The sequence below is a fragment of the Coregonus lavaretus genome (genome assembly GCF_964263955.1).
Source record: "Coregonus lavaretus genome assembly, contig: HAP1_SCAFFOLD_3951, whole genome shotgun sequence".
Classification (NCBI taxonomy): Eukaryota; Metazoa; Chordata; class Actinopteri; order Salmoniformes; family Salmonidae; genus Coregonus; species Coregonus lavaretus.
Window position 1 is genome coordinate 50,001 of NW_028165439.1, and position 6,116 is coordinate 56,116.

The following is a 6,116-nucleotide window of genomic DNA, read 5'->3' on the forward strand; positions in this document are numbered from 1 at the left end:
AATAATAATAATGAGTAGTTGTAAATGATGCAAGGTGATTTGTAGATCAGTCAGTCAGCAGTCGCCTGCACTGTCACCTGCAATGTCGAACAAATCAATGAATGACATTTGGAACCACAATGGTGTCACCAGTTGTGGTAGGTAACGTGTGTGTGGTGGAGTGGAGCATCATGGGTAACGTGTGTGTGGTGGAGTGGAGCATCATGGGTACCTTGTCTTTATTGAGGAAGCCAAACACACCAGCAGCCACCTCCGCTCCAAAGATGATCAGCAGGCAGGCAAAGAACTGGATTTTAAAATAAAAAACATTTGATTTTATACAGCCTAAAAGCTAAATGTTTAGATGTTGTTGACGTGTCGACATTATGAGAGCCCCTGCCAGTTCTGAAATGGCTATAGCCTTGAAATAATAATAATCTAGCCAAAATAAATCATTTTCGTTCCTTCTTAGGCTACCTGACTTTCTCATGACTGATTTAGAGTTAGTATGTTGCAGCGCTCCTTCACTTTTTTCAAATTGAGAATAGTAAAATTATTTCTTAAAAATTAATTATGTTAAATTCAAAATACATATATTTTGGCCTTATTACCTCTAAAATTACATGAAAACGATAGAATGACAAACTAAATAAATATGTAGACTACAGCAGCCTAGAGGTCGGTACATGGTGGTTTCTTCCCTGTCTAGGCGTGTGTTCAGAGGCCTGTCGGTCTGAGACGTGACCACTTTGAGCGTAACTGATCCACCTCATGAAATCGTATCATCACAAAACGAGATTCACAGTGTGTCTGCCTTGATGTTTATAAACCTCCACGGACCACCTTGCACAGTGGAACCCAGAACGAGATGTGGTCTGCCTTGATGTTTATAAACCTCCACGGACCACCTTGCACAGTGGAACCCAGAACGAGATGTGACCACTTGGTTCCGGTGCTGTCCTTTCACCTCCACGGTTCGGAGGGTGCTTAAATCACTCAAAATAACCCTCATGAAGATGTTGTCTAGTAGTTCTACTTGTGGGGATCTATTTTCTTGTAACTGGATGTGATGCCTAGCTTAGAAGGAATGCATTAATGATTAAACATAATGGGTTTGTACTGTACTGATATAAATTGTTTCACATAACAAGTTGTGATTCATGTGAGGAACGTTAGGGGGTAGGATGAGATAAGACTTGTATTTCTCACAGACACGAACACTGCCTCTTTGTGATCTGTGAACCGTCCAAGGACGTAGGTACAAGGAGTACAGGGGAACAGTGTCTATGGGTGCTGACTCTACAGGTTGTGATGATAACAACTTATGCCTGGCAACAGTGTGCAACGGTAAAGCGCCAAGGGACTGGGACCAGCCTGTGCGCCAACGATTGGCTGAGTAAGTCTAAACCACGCTCAGTCTCTACTCTGATAGGCCCAGCATGGAGCGGGAACTATCACTGTCAGGGTATTTAAAGAAGAGCCTGTAACAATGGATCAGTTCTCTGAGTGCCCTGCGTGGTATTTCAGTGGACCCGTATATACGAACATCATATTTACCATTGAAGTGTTTTGCATTAATTAAAATACTAGTCTATTTTAGAAGACGTGTATTGACCTCTTTTGTTCCTAATACCAGATTTGAATTGAAGCAATTTAACATACTCATCCCTTAATATTACAAGTTGAAGATGATCACTTCTCACCGTGGTGCTCCTTTAGTAAAGTTAGATCAAAGCTGAATCAATGTCTCGCAAGATCACTTAATGATTAATTAGTATTTTACATAACAGATCGGAATATAATAGCATACTGTAGCATAGTAGGTCTATAATATGTTAAACCAAAAACCCCGCAGTCATTTCTTATTTGAAGCTGAATATTTTCCTCATGAGGCCAGAACTCAACAGCGCACGCAGCGTCGATTGAAAAATATTCCTTCCAAGATGCTAATAGTTTGTTAACACCATCTGCTTTAATTCGCTTGCAAAACAGTAATTGTAAACTGATTGAGATCAAATGATTGGCATTGCTGTTTGAACTGTTCACTGGTAAAACGTGAAGAATTATTAGTGCTGAGCATTAGTGCTTTTTGAGGTTGGTTCAGTTTCCGTTAAATTATACAAATACAATCATGGTTTTCGATTTCGATTATTTGGGTTGAAAGCTGTAACACAGACTAACACAATTAATAAAAGTCCCTTGATGGTAGTGGCTGTCCATTACTGCTCATCACTTATTAAACATCATTTATTTACTTTAATAAAATATTTATGTTTGTGTTTATTACATTGGTTTTATTTGATGACTTTATTATTTCATTCCAAGTCATCATCTCCTCTCTGTAGAGGTGCTGCCTTTCTGACTAAATCACTATTTTATTAGTTCAACTTTTATTAGTTCAAAGTAAATAAGGAATACTTTTATGACTGCTGAATACCAACTATCAATCACTTAGATCATGTATTTCAGACAGAGACACCTCGCGTAGCAACAGCTGCTCTCTATATCCCCTCACGATCCCGCATTCTTCTGCCTCTTCCGTAGCAGGCGTAAAATAAACATCGATCGGACTAGAAGATGCCAATGGATTATGGTCTTTGTAATTAATTACCACGTTTTATGCGCTAAACTATGTAGAATATTGGCCTGTTGGTTTTAAAAATTTATAACATTTTCTTGAGACTAGATGTGTGGGCATACGTTGCAATTGGAGGATGCATTTTATGCACTTATTCTATAATGATATTCAATCTGTGGTACAAACTTTGAGAAAATAATAGCACTACACAACTGCTCCTATAGAGACAAACCAAAGATATCCCATATGCATCGGTATCACTTCTTACCCCGGCATTTTACAGCATGTTTCTAGCATAAAGCACTGAGGAAATAAAGCGTCGTTATTGATCATTTTATATAAATCAGGTCCATTTAATTTGTATTAAAATCAATTATAGCAGTATCAAGCTTTGGACCCCAGGAAGAGTAGCTGCTGCCTTGACTGGAACTAAATGGGGATCCATAATAAACCCCAGGAAGAGTAGCTGCTGCCTTGGCAGGAACTAATGGGGATCCATAATAAACCCCAGGAAGAGTAGCTGCTGCCTTGGCAGGAACTAATGGGGATCCATTAATAAACCCCAGGAAGAGTAGCTGCTGCTTGGCAGGAACTAATGGGGATCCATAATAAACCCCAGGAAGAGTAGCTGCTGCCTTGACAGGAACTAATGGGGATCCATAATAAACCCCAGGAAGAGTAGCTGCTGCCTTGGCAGGAACTAATGGGGATCCATAATAAACCCCAGGAAGAGTAGCTGCTGCTTGGCAGGAAGTAATGGGGATCCAAAATAAAGATCTGTATTTCTCGGAGCATGCTCTTCATATAGCCTGGGAATATAGCCTATAGTATGCTATGGATCATTTTATTAAGACCACACTAGGACCACTTGATATTGCAGCAGAGAATCAGGGATGAGGGGACAGCATCAGCCACACATGAGATACTATAATAAGCAACTCATTCTCAAACCCTGAGCAATATGACATTTAATCGATTACAAATTACATGACCCTCCCCTGGACTAAACAAGAAAATACTAAACCCTCCCCCTGAAATTGAAAAAGCGTGACACCGCCCCCATTTTCCTCCGGGTAACTATTGTGTACATTTCTCTCTCTCCCTCAGAGGATTCCTTTCCGTGGTTTCTGATCTGGCTTCAGCTTGAGTTCTTGGGAGTTCTTGGGAGTTCAGTCGAGATCTGACAAAAATGATCTAGCTAGCCAACTTAATAATTGTTTATGTGTTTGTGTCCACTCACCGACCCCAGCAGACATTGGGACTCCCTGACGGCTCCACAGCAGCCGAAGAACCCCACCAACATCACCAGACTGCCTGCTATGATCAGAAAATACACACCTGGAGAGAGAGAGAGAGAGAGAGACAGAGAGACAGAGAGAGAGAGGATAGAGAGGATAGAGGGAGATGAGAGAGAGAGAGAGAGAGAGAGAGAGAGAGGAGAGAGAGAGAGAGAGAGAGATGAGAGAGATGAGAGGAAGAGAGATGAGAGAGAGAAGAGATGAGAGAGAGAGAGAGAGAGAGAGAGAGAGAGAGAGAGAGAGAGAGATGAGAGAGAGAGAGAGAGAGATAGAGAGAGAGCAGAGAGAGAGAGAGAGAGAGAGAGAGGAGAGAAGAGAGAGAGAGAGAAGAGAGAGAGAGAGAGAGAGAGAGAGAGAGAGAGAGAGAGAGAAAGAGATGAGAGAGAGAGAGATGAGAGAGAGAGAGATGAGAGAGAGAGAGAGAGAGAGAGAGAGAGAGTCAGTCTGCGTCAGCCAACCAGCCTCCCAGTCTGCTCCAGCCAGACAGTCACCCACAACTGCAATCCTTATTGATTCAAATTGGAAGTTCTTAGTCCAGGAAAGATTATTCCCTAGACACCAGGTGTATAAATTCTGGTGTCCTACAACTGAGAGTCAACATCATCATCCACTACTGCACAAACGACCTTCGTGCCAAAGGTGAAAATGTATCAGTTAGAAGAGTGGCAGAACGAGCACAGGCTATGTTCCAACAACCAATATAGCCTACCAAGAAAATACTTCCCAGGACAGTTGATCGAAAAAATAAATCAACAGATCCCTGTGAACTGTGCCTCACTGCTCAACGTCAGAACGGCTCACCACCCCATTCTGACAATGTGAACATTTATAAGATAATGTATATCTTGATCAGGACAGTATCAGAACCTTTGGACCTAAAGGATGCAACACTTGGCAGGGACCCCCACACCCATCACACCTCAGCAGCAGAGCCCCTCCTGCCCCCACCTTCTGAAACAACAGTACCCCCACCATCCCCAGGAGAGAAGAGCCAGACACGGCTTATTACAGCACAGCTCTACAAGACCGGGCCCAACACAGCACAGATTTACCAGACCAGACCCCGCTCAGGACAGCACGACCAGACCCATCACAACACAGCTCTACCAGACCCGTCCCATCACAACACAGCTCTACTAGACCCCACCACAGCACAGCTCTACTAGACCAGGCCCAACACAGCACAGATTTACCAGACCAGACCCGCCTCAGGACAGCACGACCAGACCCGTCCCATCACAACACAGCTCTACTAGACCCGGCCCATCACAACACAGCTCTACTAGACCCGGCCCATCACAACACAGCTCTACTAGAACCCGGCCCATCACAACACAGCTCTACTAGACCCCATCACAACACAGCTCTACTAGACCCCATCACAACAGCACACCACTAGACCCGGCCCATCACTCAACACAGCTCTTACTGGACCAGGCCCATCACAAAACACAGCTCTACTAGACCCGGCCATCACAACACATCTCTACTAGACCCCATCACAACACAGCTCTACTAGACCCCATCACAACACAGCTCTACTAGACCCGGCCATCACAAACACAGCTCTACTAGACCCCATCACAACACAGCTCTTCTAGACCCCATCACAACACAGCTCTACTAGACCCCATCACAACACAGCTCTACTAGACCCGGCCCATCACAACACAGCTCTACTAGACCGGCCATCACAACACAGCTCTACTAGACCCCATCACAACAAGCTCTACTAGACCCGGCCCATCACAACACAGCTCTACTAGACCCGTCCATCACAACACAGCTCTACTAGACCCCATCACAACACAGCTCTACCAGACCAGGCCCATCACAACACAGCTCTACCAGACCCAGGCCCATCACAAACTCAGCTTACTAGACCGGCCATCACAACACAGCTCTACAGACAGGCCCATCACAACACAGCTCTACTAGACCCCCATCACAACACAGCTCTGCTAGACCCGGCCCATCACAACACAGCTCTGCTAGACCCGGCCATCACAACACAGCTCTACTAGACCCCATCACAACACAGCTCTACACTAGACCCGGCCCATCACAACACAGTTCTACTGGACCTGGCCCATCACACACACAGCACTGACCACTATTCCAGGGTCGGGCAGAACACGAATCTCAATCCCCATAGAAAATCTTTGGAGGGAGTTGAAAGTCCGTGTTGACCCAGCGACAGCCCCAAAACATCACTGCTCTATGAGGATATCTGCATGGAGGAATGGGCCAAAATACCAGCA

The 6,116-nt window shown here is 44.4% G+C and overlaps 1 pseudogene across 1 annotated transcript in view; it reads right to left on the reverse strand.

The window, feature by feature from the left end:
* Positions 1-3,895, reverse strand: part of LOC311115865 (tetraspanin-2-like) — a 7,250-nt pseudogene extending 3,355 nt beyond the window's left edge. The window contains exons 1-2 of the transcript in view: positions 3,798-3,895; positions 212-286 (exon numbers count right to left, since the gene is read on the reverse strand). The product of the transcript in view is annotated as a tetraspanin-2-like (transcript). The remainder of the gene's footprint in view (positions 1-211; positions 287-3,797) is intronic.
* Between the last annotated feature and the right edge of the window lie 2,221 nt (positions 3,896-6,116).